This window comes from Cibotium barometz, chromosome 33 (assembly GCF_041138505.1).
Source record: "Cibotium barometz isolate CiBa-2024 chromosome 33, ASM4113850v1, whole genome shotgun sequence".
NCBI lineage: Eukaryota > Viridiplantae > Streptophyta > Polypodiopsida > Cyatheales > Cibotiaceae > Cibotium > Cibotium barometz.
Genome location: NC_141078.1, coordinates 4,877,703 through 4,901,115, shown reverse-complemented (window position 1 = coordinate 4,901,115; position 23,413 = coordinate 4,877,703). Strand labels below are relative to the sequence as shown.

The 23,413-nt window shown below is 46.6% G+C and overlaps 1 protein-coding gene across 7 annotated transcripts in view; it reads right to left on the bottom strand.

Moving 5' to 3' along the window:
• Positions 1 to 20,225, bottom strand: part of LOC147619215 (uncharacterized) — an 81,900-nt gene extending 61,675 nt beyond the window's left edge. For 5 of the 7 annotated variants that reach the window (XR_015261820.1, XR_015261822.1, XR_015261823.1 and 2 more), the window contains exons 1-2: positions 19,913 to 20,225; positions 19,718 to 19,788 (exon numbers count right to left, since the gene is read on the bottom strand). The gene's annotated coding sequence lies outside the window, so the exon portion shown is untranslated. The remainder of the gene's footprint in view (positions 1 to 19,717; positions 19,789 to 19,912) is intronic. The other 2 variants (XR_015261821.1, XM_086772850.1) reach the window with 2 other exon arrangements.
• Between the last annotated feature and the right edge of the window lie 3,188 nt (positions 20,226 to 23,413).

Sequence of the window (23,413 nt, the reverse complement as noted above, 5' to 3'; positions counted from 1 at the left end):
GAGATAATGTGCATTGGAACAAAGCCATGCAGGATGAAATTGATTCTATTAAAAAGAATCAAACATGGGATTTGGTTGATCTGCCCAAAGGCAAGAAAGCCATTGGTACTAAATGGGTCTATAAGTTGAAAAGACATGCAGATGGATCCATTGACAGGTACAAAGCCCGTCTAGTTGCAAAGGGCTATGCACAGAAGAAGGGCATTGATTATGAGGAGACATTTGCTCCTACATCCCGTATGTCGACACTTAGGTGTGTCATTGCATTGGCTGCACATCGTGGTTGGGTTGTTCACCAGTTGGACATAAAGACTGCATTCCTACATGGGGACCTCGAGGAGGAAGTATATGTATTTCAGCCCATGGGATTTGCAGAACATGGTCATGAGGGGAAAGTATGCAGGCTGAAAAAGGCCTTGTATGGTTTGAAACAAGCTCCACGAGCTTGGTATGCAAAAATAGATGCTTTTCTACTCACTCAGGGATTTGTGAACAGTCCATCAGAGACCACTTTGTATGTGAAGAAAGAAGTGACAGATCTGCTGGTCATCAGTCTTTATGTGGATGATCTCTTGCTCATGGGATCAAATGATGACAAAATTGCAGCTTTTAAGGAGATACTGCAACAGACATTTGACATGTTTGACTTGGGCCTTGTACATTACTATTTGGGCATACAGTTTGTGCAGGATAACAGAGGCATTGGGTTGTTGCAATCACGTTATGTTGCTAAACTTCTGGAGAAGTTTAAATTTCAGGATTGCAAGCCTATTAGTACTCCTATGGAGCCTGGGATGAAACTGTCACTACAAGATGACAGTGTTTCCTTTGATGCCACTACATATGCTCAGGCTGTTGGGTGCCTTATTTACTTGTGTAATACAAGGCCAGATATTCAGTATGCAGTCTCTCAGTTGAGCAGATTCATGCACAGCCCACGGTTGTCACATTGGCAAGCTGTGAAGCGTGTATTCCGTTATTTGCAGGGTACCTCGACTCTTGGTTTGCTTTATCCTGAGGGGGGTGACATGCAGTTACACGCTTACAGTGATTCAGATTGGGCTGGTGATTTTGATACCAGACATTCCACTAGTGGGAATTGTTTCTTCCTTGGCGCTTCATGCATTTCTTGGCTAAGCAAGAAACAGACCACAGTGGCCACTTCGTCTTGTGAGGCAGAGTACAGAGCAGCATACACTACTACTGTTGAGTGTGTTTGGCTGCGTCGTCTTATGACTGATATGGATATTTCAGTGGAGGAGCCTACACCTATCTATACTGATAGTCAGAGTGCCATTGCTGTGGCCAGGAATCCTGTGTTTCATGCTCGCACGAAACACATTGAGATTCACTATCATTTTGTTCGGGAGAGACTCCAGGCAGGAGATATCAGTCTGATCTACTGTCCTACAGATCAGAATGTGGCAGACATCTTCACCAAGGCATTACCACGTCCGAAATTTGAAGCATTCCGCAATGCTTTGAATTTGTTTCCTTTTGGTGGATGATGTACAGTGATCACATATCACTCCAGGGGGGTTTGTTGGGTTTTATGCTGTGTATGCACCCAGAGGAGTGCTAGTGATCATCAGTAGGTTACTGGGGCACTTTTTACTTCAGTTAGTGGAGGTTTTTTCCCCCAGTTTAGTTCAGTTTCACTTATATGCAGTTTATAAGTGTTTTGGTCCACCCGGCACATTTATGGCCGGACATGTGAACACTTATCCTTTAGGGGTCACTATCATGTGGCTTGTACTTGATTTTTTCTATTCATTGAAGCATACAACAGTCGTGTTCAATCCTGCTCCTTGGTTTCCACGCCTGATTGCTTTCTGTAAACCCTAACCCTAACCCTGTTTGTCTTCAATGTAGTGACCTGGCTTCTTACAGTAATGACATTTGCCCTTCTTCTTGGGCTGTCCATCACCTTTCTTGGTATCCTGAGATGAACCACCATCACCTGAATTCTGATTTGAACTCTTTGGCTGAGTTTTTCCTTTCCCCTTTTGACCTGTAGTAAATGCTTGTTCAACACTTGTGTTCATATTCATATTCTTCCTCATTTGCTCTTCTTGTAGCAAGAGAGCAACCAGTTCCTGATACTTCAGGGGTTCAGCAGCATTCCTCATGCTGAGGTTCAAAGAGGTATGAAAAGCCAAGTAAGATCTTGGCAAAGAGTGCAAGATGGTGGACACAAGCTGTGTCTCAGGAATAATCTCATCCACATTGATGAGTTGCTCTCTCAAATCCTGCAGCTTGTTTAAGTGGCTAGACATATCATCTCCTTCATGCATTTTTTGATTTTCCAGCTCTCTTTTCAAAAATGAGATCCGAGCCTCATTAGGAGCAGCATACATCTGCTCCAAAGTCACCCATGCATTCTGTGAAGAGCCAGCAGAACGAATATGAGGTATAATAGACCTCTGTACTGACACTGCAATGAGTGACAAGGCTTGTGCATCCCTGGCATCCCATGTCTTCTGAGCATTTGTTCTTTGAACAGGCAATGGCTGCCCTGGAGCCTGTACCTGTTGTCCTCGTCCACGAGCACCCCCTTGGGGAGGAGTCTCTGGAGCCAATGGACCTGGACGTGGTTCATCACCACTAACAAAATCCCAAAGACCTTTTGCCACAAGCACATTTTTCAGCATAAAACTCCACAAGGAGTAGTTCGTGCCGTCCAATTTGTCTTCCTTAGACAAATACATGAATACATCACTCTGCTGTTGATTTGCCATTATGCCTATGCACAATGTTGTACCTGTGTATCAAAAAACCCAATAGCAAGAACCCTGAAAACAACTGTACTCCACTGAATACAGTTCACCCAAATATGCCTGCACTCTCAATCCTCTGAATGTGCAGCTCAATGCACCAGTGACTGAGTAGAGCAGCAAAAAATGCCTTATACAGTGCCAAAATGCCCCAAAAATGCCCAAAATTACTGCACCCAAAACCTTGCAAAAAGCTTGTAGACTTCTTTGCAAGAAAGTCTGCCTGTATCTGCCTGTAGATTTTCACAGAGAAAATAAAAATGCCCAATATTCAAAACTTGTAATGCTTACCACAGTTGAGATTTCAACAGGTACAAGTTGACTAAATGTGCAGGTACGGATGACTTGACTGTTGTGCTGTGCAGGTACAGATTACTGTACGGAGCAGACTGCAGGTACAGTGAAAGTACGGCGGATGTACTCAGACGGAGCACTGTACTGAACAGTGCGAACAGGTACACTGCAGGTACTCGTTGCAAGTACAGTCGACTGTATGCAGGTACAGTACGGAAGCAGTCGACTGTAAGCAGGCAGGTACAGTACGGGTACTGAAGCAGTCGACTGTAGGCAGGTACAGTACCAACTGAAGGCGGCGCTGACAGATGCAAAGGCGGCGCTGACAGGTGCAGTACTGTACTGAAGGCTGCGCTGATGACAGGTGCAGTACGGTACTGACGGCGCAGACTGTGTACGGGCAGATACAGATGTACGGCGAAATGTACAAGGAAGGACGGTAGCTCGTACGGACAACTGGCGGCGAGGGTGGCTGGTGGCTATGGCCTGTACGGATTGCTCTGATACCAAATGAAGACCTTGGACTGTTAGGGTTAGGGTTTGGAGGTGCTGCAAACACAGGCGTGGAGAAGCAGAGAGAGAACACGACTCCTTGTGTGTATTCAGATAATGAAGTGAAGTACAATAGCCACATAATAAAGTGACCTAAAAAGATGTGTGTTCACATGTCCGGCCATAAAATGTGCCGGGTGGACCAAAACACTTATAAACTGTTTATAAGTGTAACTAAGCTAATCTGGGGGAAAAAACTTCCACTAACTGAAGTAAAAAGTGCCCCAGTAATCTACTGATGATCACTAGCACTCCTCTGGGTGCATACACAGCATAAAACCCAACAAAACATAGGATAAATAATCGACTTCAACGAGTTCTTGAGGAGTAACTGTGTTATCCTCACCTCCCAGTTTCCCTTTCAACCTATTGATATGAAAGATTGGATGAACTCTAGCATGTGGAGGTGGTTTTAAGTTTAAACGCAACCGTGCCAATCCGATGTATAACTCGAAAATGGACCACAATATCTAGGAGATAAATTCGAGCATTTTCCCATTGACAAAGTCTGAAAATCTTTAGGAACATTAAAATAAACCAACGCTCCCGGTTCAAAAGACCGAGATGAGCGTCCCCTATCAGCATAGAACCGTGCCCTATCTTGAGCACTCGTTCTGATAGAATCCTGAGCTTCAGTCAGCATTTCCTACATATCACGCAAGAAATCCCTCGATGCATCAAGCTCGATATCCTTATTAAGACCGACATCAACAATAGGTGCCCTAGGTTGATACCCATACATAAGTATGCACGGACAAAAACCAATAGCCGTATATTTAAAACTGTTATAGGCAAATTTCATCATTGGAAGATATTTTTCCCAATATGATGATTTTCTAGAGACATATGCACGAAGCATATACTCTACAATTTGATTCATACGCTCTCTTTTGCCCATCAGACTACGGATGATCAGAGCAATTCACATTCAAAGTAACTTCCTCGTTGTAAACCATTCGGAATAAAGTAGGAAAAACATGGCATTATAACAGCAGAAACCAGGGATGTGTGGGTTAGACTGAGGGGAGAGATGGGCATATATCTCTACATTGCTATATGCTATTTTCCTCCTAGTACATCAGTGTATGCATCACCTAGCGGGCAGTCTCCCTTTTCTATTTTGGATGATGACATTTGGGAGTTCTCCAAGGATGGTGACATCATTCTCCTTGGGGACTTCAATGCTAGGACCGCCCATAGCCAGACAGTATTTTATGATACCTCAGAGGAGATGTTGAGGGAGCTTGATGTTAGGGATATGGGCCTATCTAGACTCTCACAGGATGAGGAACACACTGAGTATGGGCGGTATTTGATAGACATGGGGACTGCACATGGATTGGCCATCCTGAATGGCCTACAGAGATTCCCGGCAACGGGCGGTTTCACTTGCTTTCCACATCAGCATGGTGCTAGTACAGTGGACTATGTTATGGCTCAGCCTAGCCTCATTCCCTCTTTTCAAGATTTTATGGTAGGCACTAGGCCGGTTGGAGTAGCAGTGGATCATGCTATCTTGTCCTTCACTCTCACATTTCAGTTCAGCACAGCTCCATTGGGACACCACACACACTCGTTATACCTTTACGAGGGAGACTGACACCGTGTACATGGATGAGATATACAGACGCTTATGTGCCGAGGAGCCGGGACGGCCATTAGATGAGCTCACTCAAATATTGATAGAGACACTTCATGTTGCAGCATTAGAGGCATATCCCCATAGTCAGCCTACACGGAGACGATCTGGGAACATGCCCCAGAACAGCTAGTATCATGAGGAGTGCACAGAGATGAGGATCAGATTACAGAGAGAGGTGCTTATGGGTGTTACCCCTCACAGACAGTCACGGATTACCTTCCGGCGCCTAGTGCGACGGAAGAAGAGGACTTATCTTGCTCAGTTAGAGAGGGATTTGTATCAGTTATTTATGAGTCAGGACTCAGGCGAGGCATGGAGACTATTCCATGAGCATTCACCATCACCAGCCATTACCTCCACTGAGATTTGGGGTGAGTATGCAACATCCCTGTACACAGCACCACGACAGCCACCCCTGCCAAACCCATCGGAGCCATGCCCAGAGACATGTGCTTTCTTTACTGCTGAGATGGTAAGGAAAGCTATTGACAGGATGAGGACTAGGAGAGCATATGATCATGATGGTTTGGTAGCAGAGCACTTTATTCATGCCAAAGATATGCTTGCAGAGCTTATTGCTATGATGTTTAACCGAGCCATGTGTGAGGGTTTTCCTGAGACTTGGAATATGTCCATGATTGTGCCTATCTTCAAGTCAAGGGATCCCATGCTTCCTGGGAATTATCGTACCATCATGATTGGTCACACATTGGCTAGATTATATGCATCTATTCTTGAGCAGGAGTTGAGTAGATGGGCAGGGCATACGTGCATCAGGGCAGGCAGGGTTCAGGAGAGGTTTCTCCACTCTTGACCATATCTTGACACTCAGAGCTATTATTGAGGAGGGCAGATCATATGGCAAGAGGATTTATTGTTGCTTTGTGGATTTCCGCAAAGCTTTTGACACATTACCAAGAGCCAGATTGATGCGCAGACTACAGGAGATGGGAGTGTCCACAGAGCTGATTTGGGGAATCATGGCTTTATACAGGACAGTTGTGGGGCAGGTACGTACTACTCAGGGTATATCTGAGATGGTTCACTCCACTATTGGGGTGAAACACAGCTGCCCCCTTTCTCCCACCTTATTTGGGATGTATGTGGATGAGGTTTCGGACTATGTAGAGAGCGGGAGGGTGACAGAGGAGCACAGCTAGCAAGGACATGGATTCCGCTGTTATTGTATGCTAATGATATTGTGCTGATCTCAGATTCTCCAGAGGGGATGCAGCGTCATTTGGATGCATTGCACACGTTTGCACAGGACAGTGGATTGTCTCTTAACCTTGGTAAAACCAAGGTGATGGTGTTTAACACCACAACACCGTGGGTTAGGAGGTCAGCACCCACCTTTACATATGGTCAGGAGACAGTGGAGTATACAGATGCATATACTTACCTTGGTGTGGTTTTTAGTGGCCCACTATTTTCCTTGAGGAGAGCAGCGGAGACCAGATCGACCAAAGCTTATGCAGCATTGGGGAGACTAGAGAGGATGTGTTCGCAGGTTCAGTTTCAGGAACCTCGAACAAAGCTCTGGCTCTTTGACACTTTGGTCACTTCAACCGTGCTGTATGGGGTGGAGATATGGGGACCCTCAGTGGATCACCACAGCCGAGGTAGTAGCACTGATGGATGGAGATGTATGGAGAGGCCCTTGGTTTCTATGATTTCCCGAATGATTAGGTCCAAGGCCTCCGTACCACATGATATTATCCGTGCAAAGATGGCTGCCCCCCCATTGGTAGTAGAGGCACTCACTCGATCAGTCTCCTTTATACATAGCACTTGGGCTGTCCCTAGAGACAGATATGCTCGCTTAGCCCTGGAGTCTTCACGACAGTTGGCATCACAGGGAGACGGATCATGTTGGTATGCACAGATGACAGCTTGGTTCCAACTGCATGGCTTTAGTATGGACAGGCTACCTCCATTTCAGTACTCCCTGGATGCACCCTCCCTCTCTCTCACACGGGCAGAGATTACCAGACTTATAAGGTAGGACTTGACTCAGCTCGACACTAGGACATGGCTACAGCCGACACACGAGCTTGGTACGAAGATGGCTTTCTATAGAGATCATCTTCTCCAGCTCACGGAGGATGGGTTTGTGATTAGACCCAGCTACATGGATACTCATCTTTCTCATGGGGTACAGTGTGCTATTGGTCAGATGCGCACATCCTCACACCAGCTAGAGATTGAGACTGGCAGATTCAAAGGAGTACCGGCTGAGGCCAGGATTTGTCAGCTGTGCCAGATGGAGCCAGCGACGACAGAGTTACATTACATAAGTCACTGTCCAATATATTATGAGATACGAGGCCGTTTTCACTGCCTGTTCAAAGAGGGTTTCGGACCACTTTCTAGAGTCAGGAGATACCAGGATCAGAGATGCCTCGGATTATACTTGCTGGAGCTGCGTAGACATAGAGAGGGTCTCTTGAGAGGAAGAACACAGAGGGAGAGACACCTACAGAGGCAGATTACAGACTTCTTTCAACCATAGATTGAGCAGTCAGGCCAGCAGGCATAGCAGCTAGCCCCAGAGTATAGCCGCACTAGAGGTACACTGATTGATCAGGCTATAGAGCTGGGGCAGTCCAGGCGCCCCAAGATGAGAGGCCCATCTCGACACCGGCGGAGACTACAACAGAGGATCAGGACCATACTAGCATGGCATGGGAGACGTCGAGTCAGAGTACTCACCATGGAGGACATTGAGGATATCCGCCATCGACCGATGAGAGACATCTTTGGATAGTGATGTTTATGATGCTTACCTTTGTTACTGGAGTTTTCCTTCCCAGATGTTATCTATTATCATTATGCCGGTCTTCTGTTGTTACATTTGCTTATTGTTAATCACTCAATGCTGTGCATGCCTATGTTTAATCCACTATGCTGATATTAATCTACGATCCGCCTTGAAATCTAATAGGTGCACCCTCTGAACTTGTTGTCACTCCTTTATCGGGTGCCTCCCATGAACTTGCCACTCCTCTACCTGGTGCATCTCCACCCTTGGGTGTGGCCCTCAAGTTTTTCCTTGCCTCTCTTGGGAGACACCTATGAGCTCGCCACACTGGTGTCACTCATGAGGCATCTTGTCATGGAAAATTCCTTTCCAAGATTGGTGCACAAAACGGTGACAATGATATCTTCAACAACAAGTACTTTGTTGACCTCGATGTGGCATCACAGTCTAGTGTGCTAGATGCACTACTAAGGCACTCGCACATGACAGTGTGTGATGTTGCTTCCACGATTTGGAACCCACATTCAGGGAGGGCCGATGCTGGTGTGCTACTAAGCCCTTAGTACCTTACTTTTCCCCATAGTTGTTGTTTCAGTTTCCGTTAGTTGTTTTAGCTTTTCTTACACAGACATTGTATCAGATCCACCAATTGTTATAACCTTTTTGGTCTCATGGGTCATTTTGGCCTTTTGAAGACGTTAATATATCATTTCATTTCTTTTCTTTCACACTGAGAGGAATAGAGTCATCAGGTCATCAGGCAAGAGCTAATTTAGAGACATATCATGCGCAAATGGGTTTCACCATCACAGCCTCTTCGTACGAAGATGGCATACTACAGAGATCATTTCTTGATGCTGACTTATGATGGTTTCATTCAGAGACCGCACTACATGGATCTATATCTTCCACATGCTCTGAGAGTAGTGATTGGACAGCTCCGAGTTTCATCACATCCCCTGGAGATTGAGGCTGGACGAGTAGCCCGCATCCTGCGGGAGGAGAGATTATGCAGATTATGCAGAGAGGATGTGGAGAGCGAGTCACACTTTGTATGCAGATGTCCATATTATGATGGGATCAAAGCCACCTACCCTACTCTCTTCAGAGGAGCAGACACATCTTTTCAGTCCATCCTACAGATATCAGACCAACGAGTACTTGGGCACTTCTTACTAGAGATATACAGACACAGAGAGCAGTTACTCCAATCGGGAGAGAGGCGAGCCCAGATCCGACAAACTCAGCTGACCGATTTCTTCCAGAGGACAGCCATGCCAGATCCCACCGTGATGGGCCGAGGAGTCACTTTGAGGAGAGCAGAGGAGATTCGAGCATTGCGGCGTCCACAAGCGCCCGGATACAGACCTTCCCACAGACATCAACATATGATCAGGGACATTCAGGCACGACACCAGAGGTGACTTTAGGAGAGAGGACAGCCGGGACCCATTGATCTAGCGGCCATCTTGCATATCATTACAACTTGTATGACATATTACACCCCCCCTCACCACAGGATGGAGTTGACTAGGAGCATGCCTACATTGAGCATCGTTGTATCACCCTGGCATATAGTTGTGCATTTACCCCAGTAGTGCTCCATCCTTATATATGTACATACATCCCGACCTCACAGTAGTCGTTTTCTTTCAGTTTTCTTCCAGTTGTTGTATTGTGCACTGAGCACCATCTGATACTTAAAGATAGCACATACATTGTACATGGTTTTGTCTCATAGGCCAGTTCTCTTTGGCCTGAGAGAGACGTTAATACAAACTCTCTCTCTCTCTCTCTCTCTCTTCGCTACCTACATCTCTCTCTCTTTGCCCCCCCGCACCCTGTCAGAATATGCAGCGGAAATGATATCCAAACTTGGGTAGACAAGAGCAAGTAGACTGCAGAAAATAATCAGCACAAGAAACACGGAGAGATGTGTGTAAACTCTTCTCTATACACAAGATCCCGGAAATACTGAATGAGAAAGTGGAGGAGGATGGGGGGCTATATATACAATCCCATGAGGGCAGTCGGCCAGCTCTAGAAAGGGCCCACGACTGAGTAAAATCCCACGACTGCTGAATATAGCAGTCGGCCAGCTCCAGATGCCCCACGCCTAGACAGAACAAGTCGGCCAGCACTCCTACAGCCCACGACTGATACAGATGCAGTCGGCCAGCTTCAGAGTGCTCCTGGCATCAACTGGCAGCCCTCTAGCCACTAGAAAAAAATGGAAAAAATAGGGAAAAAATACGGGGCGTGTGGAAAAATGATATACGGGCGGGCACACCCACAACAGAGGCCCTGGTGTATACAAATAGACAGGAGATGACTTCTAACACCCCCTCTCAGCTCCTGGCTGTGAAACCAACCCCAGGGAGCTGGAGTGCCGCCTGAGCGTAGCCTGAGGTAGAGACTTCGTGAAGAGGTCCGCCGCATTGTCCTCCGTCGAGCAATAAAGTAGCAAGATGTCACCCGCCAAGATCTTCTCACGAACAAAGTGATACTGTATCTCTATATGCTTGGTCCGGGCATGGAAAACCGGGTTCCGAGCAATAGCTATACAACTCTGGTTATCACACTGGATGACTGTGGGCTCCCTCTGTGGAAACCCCATCTCGCCTAGCAACCTCCGCAGCCATACAACCTCACAAGCAGCACCACAAGCAGCCCGATACTCTGCCTCTATCGAAGAAAGGGCAATAGTTGGCTGCTTCTTGCTGCTCCAAGAAACCGCTCCTGAGCCGAGGGTAAAAGTGTATCCTGAAGTAGATCTCCTCGTGTCTGGATCTCCTCCCCAATCTGAGTCACTCCAACCTTGGAGCTTGACTCCATTCCCTCCTGTGTAAAAGAGTCCCAGATCCTTCGTACTCTGCAGATACCGCAAGATCCTCAATCCTGCGTCCCAATGAGTCTTCAATGGCGTCTGCATAAAAGAGCTCAACAGCCCCACGGAGAAGCTCAAGTCCAATCTGGTGTTCAGCAACCAGATCAATGAACCAACCAACTTCCGGTACTGCGAGGCATCAACTGGCTCACAAGGATCTGTAACGGTTAACTTTGTGTTTGGGTCCATCGACGAAGTAATAGGCTTGCAGTTCTCCATCCCAAAGGCCTCAAGCAACTCATGAACATACCGCTGCTGAGAGACGAAAAACCCCCTCTAGGTCTGCCAGATCTCCAATCCCAAGAAGAAGTGGAGTAAGCCTAAGTCGGTCATCTCAAACTCCTTTGACAAGGCAGCCTTCGTCACTCCAATGTGCTCCACATGACCGCCGGTGAGAATGAGATCATCCACATAAAGGATGATGAGTGTGACCATGCCGCGTTCCCGAAAGAGATACAGGTTCGGATCTGCAACCGATCTCTGGAATCCAGTCCGAATAAAGAAGGAATCAATCTTCTGATTCCAAGCCCTCGGAGCCTGCTTAAGACCATACAAGGCCTTACGTAACCTATAAACCATCCCTTCCGATCCTGGAACAATAAAGCCTGGAGGCTGCTCAACGTACACCTCCTCCTGCAGGTCACCATTAAGGAACGCCGATTTTACATCCATCTGGTACACAAGCCACCTCTGAGAAGAAGCAAGGGCAAGAACGGTCCGAATCGTGGTCATCCGCGCTGTCGGTGCAAAGGTATCCTCGTAGTCGATGCCTGGCCGCTGAGCATAACCCTTAGCCACGAGCCTGGCTTTGTGTTTGTCCACCGACCCATCAGCCGCGTACTTGGTCTTAAAGACCCATTTGACACCAATGACTGACCGCTTCGACGGCCTCGGTACCAACTCCCAAGTGTTGTTGTTCTCGATGGCGTCAAGTTCCACCTGCATGGCTTCCCTCCAAGTATCCTGTGAAAGGGCTTCCTTTACGGAAGTGGGCTCTTTATCCCGCATGATACGAGACATAAGAGCATAGTTCACCTGAAGAAGCTCCGCCGTGTTGCTTTTATCGCGAACTCGATGTGATCTTCGAGGGCCGTCCTCTGTGGTCCACTCGGACGGTAGCTCCGTGACACCCGACTCCCGAAGGGTGTCTTAACAACCACCTAGGTACTCGAACAGATCGTGGAGCCTCCTGTGATCGCGGGGGCTCAACTCCAGCTGCGGGTTCAACCTCCGGTGATGACTGAGGTGGATCAACTGGAGTGGTAGACTGGGAATCATCATCAGACTCTGGATCTCCAAGAAGTGGCGGCTCATCGACAGTGGATGCTGGAACATGCTCGAAGACCACATCCCGGCTGACAACAATCTCGTTCCTCTCTGGATCATACAACCTGTATCCCTTGGAAGAGAGTTATATCCCACAAATACCAGCTTGCAGGACTTGGAGTCAAGCTTCCCCCTCTGCTTCTTCGGAATATGTACATACGCGTCACTCCCAAAGACACGGAAGTGCGAGACATCGGGTTTCCCGCCAAAATATGCCTCAAATGGAGTCATATGGGGTACAGAAGTCGTCGGAGAGCGGTTAATGGTATGGACAGCTGTTGCCACAGCCTCACCCCAAAGTGGACGAGGAAGATCTCGATGCTCCAGCATGGTCCTCGCCATCTCCACCACAGTCCTGTTCTTACGTTCAACAACTCCATTCTCCGAAGGCGATCCGGTATTGGCCAATTCCCTCTTGATGCCATGATCTGCACAAAACCGGAAGAATACAGTCGAGGAGAATTCCCCTCCTTTGTCAGCCCTGAGAATCTTGACCTGAAATCCAGACTCTTTCTCCACCATCACGTGCCAATCCTTGAACCGAGCAAAAGCCTGGTCCTTCTGTGAAAGAAAGTAGACCCACGTGAATCTGGTACAATCATCAACAAGCAGCATGAAGTAGAGAGATCCTCCCAAGGATGGTATCTGCTGTGGTCCACACAAGTCAGTGTGAATCAACTCCAAAGGTTTCGAAGCCCGCCTGGAAGCCTGCTTCGGAAAGGATTCCCTGTGCTGCTTACCACGTATGCAAGAACTGCAACGTCCTTGCCGACTACCAACATCTGGCAAGCCAACCACCATCTGGTCCCGGAAGGCGCGCCTCAAAGCATCCACATTTAAGTGGCCAAAACGAAAGTGCCACAAATCTCCGACCTGAGAGCCTGTCAGTGAGGAGAGTGCAGAGAGCTTGTAGATGCCATTCTCCACACCGCCTTCCCAAACAACTTTGCCTATCTCACGGTCCCTTAGAGCAACTGAATGCTCCTCAAATTCCACCCGAAAGCCAGTCTTGCATACCTCATGCACTGACAAAAGATGAAAGCCCAGAGCAGGGACATAAAGAACACGGGAAGCATGCTTGCCCCCCTTGCCGTCGGGAATGATCTCCATCCGGCCCTCACTATGGATCGGAATAGTGGAGTTATCGCCAATAAAGATACGACCTGACTGCCGTTTCAGATCCAGGAAGAAGTCACGGGATGGAGTCATGTGCCTGGAAGCACCACTGTCGAGAATCCATTCCAGAGTATCCTTTGCGGTGAAGCCAACTGCCTCCTCGCTCGAAGACGATGAATCATCGGAGTCCACCATCTCCAAGTGCACAAATGCCGGAGTCTTCGCAGTTGAGGCTGAGGAATCAGCACTCTTCCCTGTCCGCTTAGGACACTTCCTCCAGTAGTGGCCTTTCTCGCCACAATCATTACACGATCTTTCGGCCTTCAGCTTCTCTCGTTCTGGATCAGGCTTCTTCTCGGAAGACTTCTCCGGTGAAGCCTTCCCTTTGCCCTTGTTGGTATTACGGCCTTTCGACCGTTGGCCAGTTAAGGCCTCCGAACCTCCGCCGTGAGGAGGGTTCGTGAAACGTTCTTCCTGGTCCAAGACCATTGGCACAAGCTCCTCCCAAGTAATGGTGCTGAGCCTGCCACTAGTGATCAACGAGGAATAGAAAGCAGAATACTGACCAGGCAAGTGGGAAAGTAACGTGATGGCCATATCTTCGGATGATATCTCTTTCCCAGCTTGAAGGACTTCCTGCTGAAGGGCCTGCAACTTGTTAATGTGCTCCCGCATCGTCGAAGACTTTGCAGGGTTCATAACCCGCATCTGCACTTCCAAGGATATCCGCTTCATGGGTGACACCCTGTTGTACAAAGAAGCCAAGTGCTCCCATATGCCTCTCGCCAGCGTCATGTGCTTCACATGGTTAATCACCTGTGGTGTGCAATTGAGGAATATAAACGACCGGACCCTGGCGTTGACACGGTCCCACATTTGTGCCTGTGCCTCTCGGTCCTTCCTCGTCGATAATAACTCTCCTTCCTCAGCTTCCGGCCTTGGCACCCCTTTGATAATAAAATCAGCAAGATCATATGACTCCAAAACTGACTCCATCATGACCTTCCAGATGCCATAATTGGACCCGTCCAACTGCCGATCCACTGGGAACGTGGGGAGAGTCGGAATCTTCACGTGCTTCTCTGCCATCTCGAGTAAATCCGCCATCTCGGAGAGTAACCTGAAAGGGTGGGTGGGTGGGAAAAATCTAAAAATCAAAAAATATGCAAGTGGCTGTCCAGCCCCTTTGCCCGCCTTCCTCTTGCACCTTCACTTCCCGTTCAGCCCGAAACAGTCCACCGATCAGCAACCTGTTGCTCCCCCTCTTGCTCAGAAAAAACGCCCAAGATCTCCTAGAGCCTAGGGCTCTGATACCATGTCAGAATATGCAGCGGAAATGATATCCAAACTTGGGTAGACAAGAGCAAGTAGACTGCAGAAAATAATCAGCACAAGAAACACAGAGAGATGTGTGTAAACTCTTCTCTATACACAAGATCCCGGAAATACTGAATGAGAAAGTGGAGGAGGATGGGGGGCTATATATACAATCCCATGAGGGCAGTCGGCCAGCTCTAGAAAGGACCCACGACTGAGTAAAATCCCACGACTGCTGAATATAGCAGTCGGCCAGCTCCAGATGCCCCACGCCTAGACAGAACAAGTCGGCCAGCACTCCTACAGCCCACGACTAATACAGATGCAGTCGGCCAGCTTCAGAGTGCTCCTGGCATCAACTGGCAGCCCTCCAGCCACTAGAAAAAAATGGAAAAAATAGGGAAAAAATACGGGGAGTGTGGAAAAATGATATACGGGCGGGCACACCCACAACAGAGGCCCTGGTGTATACAAATAGACAGGAGATGACTTCTAACACACCCCCCCCCGGCGTACGCTCAGGTCCCCCATGCGATAGTGATGACCTTATGCGTGGGTTGCGTGCCTCCATGCAAGAGGAGAGATGGATAGGTGGAAGGCAGACATGCAAGTATACATGGCAACTCAACTAAGCAAGATGTAGGAGGAAATGGTCCAAATGTTGGGACGCAAAAACCAGCCACCATACCTTACTAATCACGGAGTTGGAGGCCCAAGTCGCCACCCTTAAAGTGGAAAACGAGATCTTGAGGGCACATACTCAATTCGAAGAAGGAGAAATTCAACTATCCCTCAATGATGAGCTGCATACACTTAGAAAGCAAATGAAGACCCTCCAAGAACAAGAGGAGAAGAAGGCAAATGAGACAACCACATGGGCCGAGATGATTAAGAAGACACAGAAACAAATGGAAGAAGCGGGCAGTTGTATCATGTGCATGATCAATGCCATGTACCTTCTCAAGGCTAATTCCAGAAGGGGGCAACCAGATAAAGACTATGATCCGGAAAAAGACCAAATTTTGGAGCATCAAGTGCTGAATTGGCTGTAGGGGACCACGATGACAAGGCAGGCTGCTAAAAATGGCTGTCACCTGACCAGACTGAGGCGGCTGCAGAGGCGCATCACCTTTAAGGATATTAATGCCAGTCGGCTGGCCAACCAACAGTCGGCCAGCTCATTTATTGGTTCAAGAGCCTATAAATAGGCCAAGATGCTCATAGTTCTAACCATTCAACCCGCTAGGGGTTTGGGTCAGTAGGAGTCCCATAGGGAGACAGTTTCACCTTTTATTCAAGGCAACCTAGGGCTGTGTGTAAGAGTACCTTTTTGTACTATATGAATATACCTGAATTTCTAGCTCTCTCTCTCTCTCTCTCTCTCTCTCTCTCTCTCTCTCTCTCTCTCTCTCTCTCTATATATATATATATATATATATATATATATATATATATATATATATATCTGCGTTTTGCATCAGCATGTTGCCAGGAGTGTTTAGGGCTGAAAGAAGACCCCCAGAGCTTCCACGTGTTACATTGGTATCAGAGCATCAGGCTCAACAAAACCGATCCCGTCAAGTGGGAATAGACTCCGTTGGACATCCACACGTGTAATAGCACAACTTAATATCACAATTTGAAATGGACAACTTAATAACAACTTGAAATTGAAATGAAATGAAATGAGATAGATGGACACCAGCACTGGGGCTGGAACGGGCCGACCCCCCCCCTCAATATATAATATATTATTGGGAGTATTTAACAAATACAATGCTCCATGGGTTCCTAGAACCAGATGATGTCGTGTAAATAATCAAAAATCTTCTAACTTTTGTGCTAGGAATATAGCAATGCCATGCACAAGCATACATAAATAATTTATACGAACATTTGGCATGTGGCCAACAAACATAACTCATAAAATAACCTTGTGCACATTTGCACATTCCATTTATTAAGTTGATATCTACAAACATTAAATCAAGCATATTTTTCTACGATTGTTATGCATAAAAAAATATGATAAAATATATACATGTAACATAAGATTCAGGGGATTTCAAATAGGAAATAACGCTTAGAGGCACTTGGTATTTGGGATATGGTAAAAAGTATCAACTAAATGCAATACAGGAAAATGCTTAAAGGTGCTAGGTATTTGGTATATTTTAAAAAGTGTGAATTAACTACACTTTGGAAAAATATAGAAGGGTAATAAAGAAATAATCTTCATTCCTGCTGGAAACTGTGCACCTTCCTTGGGACATTGCTTAGTGGGCTGAGCCTGAATGCTTTGATACCAATGCTGCATGCACAGAGGCCTTGTACTGATTCACAGCCCTAAGCATGATTAAGAACAGGACGTTGTATATGATTAAAACAGAGGAGAGAGAAGAAAAGAGAGATTGGGTATCAAGGTTTTCTTTTATTCATATGGTACAAAAAGGTTCCTTTAATGCTTGTACATGACTTAGGCCTTGGCCAGCCCCATAGGGGTGACCCTGGCTCCTTTCTAGATGACTTATACTGATGCTAGATGATTGAACCGAATTATGAACTTATGAATGATGAATGAAATGACTTGTGCTTATATATATGCTTTGGGAAGTGGTTGGCCAGCTACTAAAGGCTGTCGGTTTGCTGGGGACATGAACCCTGATATAATCTATGATTAAATGCTGAGCTTTGGTTTGCTAGTCCAGCCACACTTGCTGCCTATTGTAGAGCAACCGGCTGCTTGCTGCACAAGGCCTGCTGCCAATGCTCTAATGCTTGACCGACACTGCCTTGAAGTCCCTTCAGCGAGCCGCGACAGGGTCTTATGGGCTGTCGACAGGTCTCCAAGTACCCTCTATTGCTATGAATGCTGAGATGCTGGTGAAGATGATGCTAATGATGGTGATGATGCTATTGATACCTGATGTTGACTTAATTAAGGATTAGTGATATTCATGCTAAAGATTAAGCCATGGCACGGGCGTGCATGTGACATTCCCTTTTGCTAAAAATGATGACGGGATGGACACCCTACCATCCTTCCTCCTTGGACTGCGATTGACTCTAAACTGCTACTCTTGATGATGATGATGCTAGCTTCTCACCGTGCAACCCGAAGGGTGTGCACATGACATTTCCTTCTCCTAAACTTGTTGCTAGGGTGGAGACCTTTGCAACACTTTGATTCCGTCAACTGATTCCAACTCCTTTGACACCACTGACTCCATACTTCTTCTTCTGTGGGGATTGAGGCTTCTGCAGGAGCAACTGAGGAATACTTGAACCAAGAGTCATGAACTGCAAGAACTTGTTTGGCGATGCGGCATAAACTTGCTTGGAAAACTCAGAAACCACTGACTGGCTTGTTGAAACCTTTCACACACCATCTCTGGAAAGCATGAATCTCCGTACCTCCTAAGGCAAATGTTAAAGCCCCTCCTTGCTGCCATACGCAAGACCCACTTATCTGTTGGGACATGCACTAACTGATGGTGATGTTGAAGAGAACTTCTTGTTGCCAAGTGACATCCAACCTCTCTCTTCTTCTCTCTCCTCTATCTTAATCATGTGTTTATTAACATCAATGTTCTTAATCAAGCTTAGGGTTGTGGATCAGTATAGCAAGGCTTCCGCGTATGCAACATCTACTACAGCGTCTACAACATCTTCATCAACATCATCATCATTGTCATCAACAACATCACATCAGTATTAGCTCATCAGTATTAGCTTCAGCATCATCATGCGATTGCATGAAGGTCTATTGGTGGCGGCTGGTAGCTCCAATCCTTGTGCAGCAGGCAGCCGGTTTCCCTAGCATGGCAATACGTGGCAGGCAGATAAAGCGCAACATTTAATTCAGCATTTATTCAAGGGGTTCTTGTCCACAACAGGCCGATAGTAGGCCAGCTGGCCGACTGCTTCCCAAAACATATATATAAGTCCAAGCCATGTCATTAATAAAATAAAGTCATTTTCAATCAATCATTTATCATTCCACAGCAAAAGCATGTAGAAAGGGACCAAGGTCAACCCTATGGGGCTGACGAAGGCCTAACCCATGCACAAGCATTTATGCATCCTTTTTGTACCATATTAAATATAAGAAAACCCTGACACCAATCTCTCTCTTCTTCTCTCTTCTCTGTCTTAATCATGCTTATTTAGCATCAGTGTTTTTAATGAGGCTTAGGGCTGTAGATCAGTACAGCAAGGGCTTCCGCACATGCAACATTGGTATCAGGCATTCAGGCTCAACCCACTAAGCAATGTCCCAAGGAAGGTGCACAGTTTCCAGCAGGGTAGGAGATGTAGTTGTATATGCAACAGGCGAAGCCAGAGGAAGCATTCTCTGAGGGTATGTACGCATAAGCAGTACATCATTAAGCTCTAAGATCAGTTCAAAGGCATAGCCACAGGCACGATCAGTTCCGGCACGTGACCCGGCGCTGTGTTAAGGGTAAGGGAAAGCAGGCATGGATACATCATTTGAACAAGTGCTTAGTTCTTTAGCAAGACTTGGAAGTGGAGATCTAGAGTGAAGGTGTTCAAACAAAAAGATCAGTCAAGTCAAAGTCAGTAAAGTAGGAAGCAACCGCTCTCCAACAGGCTCACCTGACCTTAAGTCTATGCTGGCAAGGCCACATGATTTTTCTCTGCCACATGCATTAAACAACTCGCTGTAAGGATTCTCCTTCTGGCCTTGGGAGAGGCTATAGAGTGCATCATAATCAGCACAAGCTTCGCGGCCAGACATGTAGAGAGCTTCTTCACAAAGTATTGTGTTTTCAGGAACCACTGAGGCCTTTCTGGTCTGGAAAGGAAAGTCATTAAAAAGGCTTTTAAAAACTCGTCCAGGCTGAAGAAAGGTGGCAGGCCCTCTCTGGGTCTCCACTGTATCTCTGAGGTTCGCCACTGTGGAGAGTGCAGGCGGGGCCCTCAATCAATTCAGTGTCTCAGGGATAAATGCTCAAAAGCTTCACACAAACTCAAATCAAATGGTGACCCTGCATGGGGCTATGCTTGTGTGAGTTCCAGGAAAATACCGAAGTTGCATGCGTCAAGATGGCCCCGTCGGCAAAATTGGATGTGTCTCTAGAAATACTGAGAAATTTTCCTGCAATGATGCCGGTTTACTCTTTTAAAGCTCATGATAAGATGTGATAAAGACACACGAAAACCGAATTGCGCATATCATTCCGGAAAGCTTAAAGCAATGGTGATCTGCAAGATAACCGCACCTGCTATAACACCATGAAAAGGACCGAAATGCCAAAATGGAAGCAGCCCGATTGTGTCCAGACTCGATGCGGCGGATGGTCCCACCCGCCGCCCCACTCTCCAGGCGATGAAACCAAAGCCGCGCCTAGCCACTGGATGGAGATCTAGATCGAAAAGAAAGGCAAACAAATGAGAACCGACCCTGTGTAGAGTGAGCTTGGCAGGTGGGGGAGCAGGTGAACAGAAAATGAGGGTTTTCTGCACAGACACAGGTTGAGAGAGAGAGACACAGAAAGAGAGAGGTAATGTATGAGTTGTTAGATTTTATGTTTCAATTAATATTATTACTTAATTTAATTGTAAAGAAATAAAACGCGCCAACACACTGTATATATATCAAGGGAGTCTTTTTTTTATTTTTGTTTGCAACTGTGATTTTTAAGCCTAAATTAAATTTTAGAGCGCTAAATTGGACGCCGTCGCTGAAAGCAACACGGTTGTCCGGCTGACGTGGCCGACGGACATATTCTAGCGACCAGTTCCAGAGTGTGGACACTTTCCCTGGGGGTGCAGACTCGACGGCGTCTGCAGGAATTCGTCCCGCCATTTGCATAACCACTAAGCCATGCAGGAAAGCTATTCTGGGCCTGTTCACACGTACGAGTAATCGATTTGAAATTGGCAACCGTAAGGCAAAAAAAACTTTAGTTACAATATCTTCTCCTCCTTACAAGGCAAAAACGATGAGTTACATTTTTTAAGGGAGAGTGATTTTATTATTAGAAATGGTTAGTTACAAAAAAGTAAAGTGATTTTATTATTAGAAATGGTTAGTTACAAAAAAGTAAAGTGATATGTCGCCTCTGATGAACAGTCTAAGAAGCGAGGAGTAACCGCTTGGCTGAGTCCAAGAGCTCCGACTTGGAAGGGCCGGTGAGAATTCTCAATTCAGCCACAAACCTCTCTTCCTTCCATTCTGTGTGTTGCATATGTGGGCACCGTCGAAAGACAATCTGATTTCATGCAAACCAAATCTGCTGAAGCACTGCATAGCGGATCCAAGGCCAGATATGGGCAAGTGCCGAGTTAAGAAAAGTGGTGTCCCCCAACAGCGCATGCTTCCAAGAAAATTGGTGCTATGTGCCCCTAATGTCCAGCCACTTCTTTGTGCCTCTCCATAAAGCTTGGGCAATTGGGCATGCCCAAAATATATGAAATGGATCCTCATTATGGGTGTGGTAGAATGGGCACATCGGCAAGATAGGCGCCCAACTGGCAATTATGTCTCTTGTAGGGAGCTTGAGATGCAAGAGCCTCCAGAGAAATACATTAACCCGTAGAGATGGTGTTGCCGACCATACAACTACGGTGCGACAGGTCCAGGTTCCTATGGAGCTCGGGCATTTCCATCGATGAGCCAAGCTACTATACCAGTGCGCCTGTGACATGTACAAGTCAGCTCCTTTCAGCTCAGGTAGCGGTTTGCCCTTGTTGGTTACCTAGTTGTTGGCAAGCCAATTTTCAGCCTTGCGAATCAATGCAGTTGCCCAGGGGAACGGAAGAGCTTCTACAGCAGGCTTGTAAGGTAGCAAGAGCAGGCGGAGTAAGACTAAACCGATGAACTATAAGGTCCCATTCCATCCATTGAGCAGGCGGAGCTTCTACAGGCAGGCTTGTAAGGTAGCAAGAGCAGGCGGAGTAAGACTAAACTGATGAACTATAAGGTCCCATTCCATCCATTGGGCAGTGATGTTGTCCCATAGATTATTCCATGTTGCACTCCCTTTTTGTGCAATTTTCGAGTCTGATTAACATTCCTCAGTGCTGTGGCTTGCCATTGTCCATGTTGCACATCGACCACCAGATGCTTTCACCCAGTGCCCCATCACCAGTAAGAGGCCGTTAGCCCTTCCACTGTAGCCTAGTGATAGTTCTTGCCACCCAACCATAAGACCATTCACTAGAGTTGAATGTTTGACTATGCACTTGCCTCTTGAGGCGATCCTTTGCTTCCAAGACAGGTTTGGCCATCGCCTAGGCAGGCCAGAAGCATTTTGGATGAAATATCTGATGATTAATCCCCATGGGCGCCTTGTCTCAATCCTTTGTAGCCATTTAAGCGTGAGAGTTTGAGAGCTCACTTGAAGATTAGTGATTCCCAACCCTCCTTTTTGTTTAGGGGAGCAGACTTGTGCCCATGATATTGAGTGCCAACTCTTTCCCTCTGCTCTACTCCAGAGGAAGTCTCGGAAGAGTTTGTTGATCTTACCCCTGACTAGAAGAATGCACAACAAGAGGCAAGATATGTCATGTAGGATGACAATACATGCTTAAGTATCACCAGGTGCCCAGTGAATGACAGGTAGGCCTTGCTCTAGTGTACCATTTTACCTTGTAGTCGAGAAAAAAACTAGTCGAACCTTTGCTTGTTACTAATCTCTGTGCCGATAGGACAGCCTAGCAGTCTGAGAGGGGTGCCATGGGGGATCCATTTGAAGTCGTATTTGAGATTTCACAGTTGTCTATCTCCTCTATCCAGTAGCAAGGCTTCAGCTTTGGTAGTATTGTTCACCAACCCCAACAGTTGGTAGAATTCATCCACTACCTGTAGGAACGCATCAATGTTAGTTTCTTCATATACCAGAATAGAACTATTGTCGTCAGTGAAGAATTGGGTAGTCATCTCATGGTCCCTTCCGGGAGAGGGAGGCTTTTAATTAGGCCTCTCTTTTGAAAGTAGCGAACATTAGCCAGCAATGGCTCAGTAACTGTGGCAAAAAGGAGTGGTGCAAGAGGGCAACCCTGCCTGACAGATCTCTGCAATACATACTCCCCCAACTGTCATTCCATTGATTATGACCTCTGCATTGGCATCAGCAAAGAGAACGAACCATCCCAATCAGGGCTCCAAATCCCATCTTTTCCAAAACTGCCAGCATGAAATCCAAACTAACCCTATCATATGCTTTATCCAAATCAAGATTGAGAAGCATGTATGGTTGATTGAGTGAGAGTGCATAGTCAATTCCACATTGAACATTAAGAACCGCCTATGGATCTATCGTCCATGCACGAACCCAAATTGATTAAGGTCAACCACTCTAGGAAGTAGGAATTTTATCCTAAGAGCTATGGCTTTGGCAAACACCTTATATGAGGTGTTCAGCATGGTGAGTGGTATCACCAGTCCCCATCTATCAGCCTATGAGCTCTCTTCGGGTAAGCTTTATGTGTCCCTCAGGGGAAAGCTCCTCCCTTCGGTAAGCTTCATTAATCATAGCACATAGGTCAGCCTTGATAAGCTACTAGAAGTGCCAAAAAAATTCTATGGGCAAGCCATCCGGACTCGGGGTCTTTTCTTTTCCCATAGCATACCTTAGCTCATCTTCTGTGAACAGCCTATTCAACACTATGAGGGATGATCGATCAATTGAGGTGGATATTCTTAACAAAAAGTTATCATGTCGCTCCAGGTATCCATCCTCAAGGGCGGGTGTGGCTCCACTAATGGCTGACAAGTG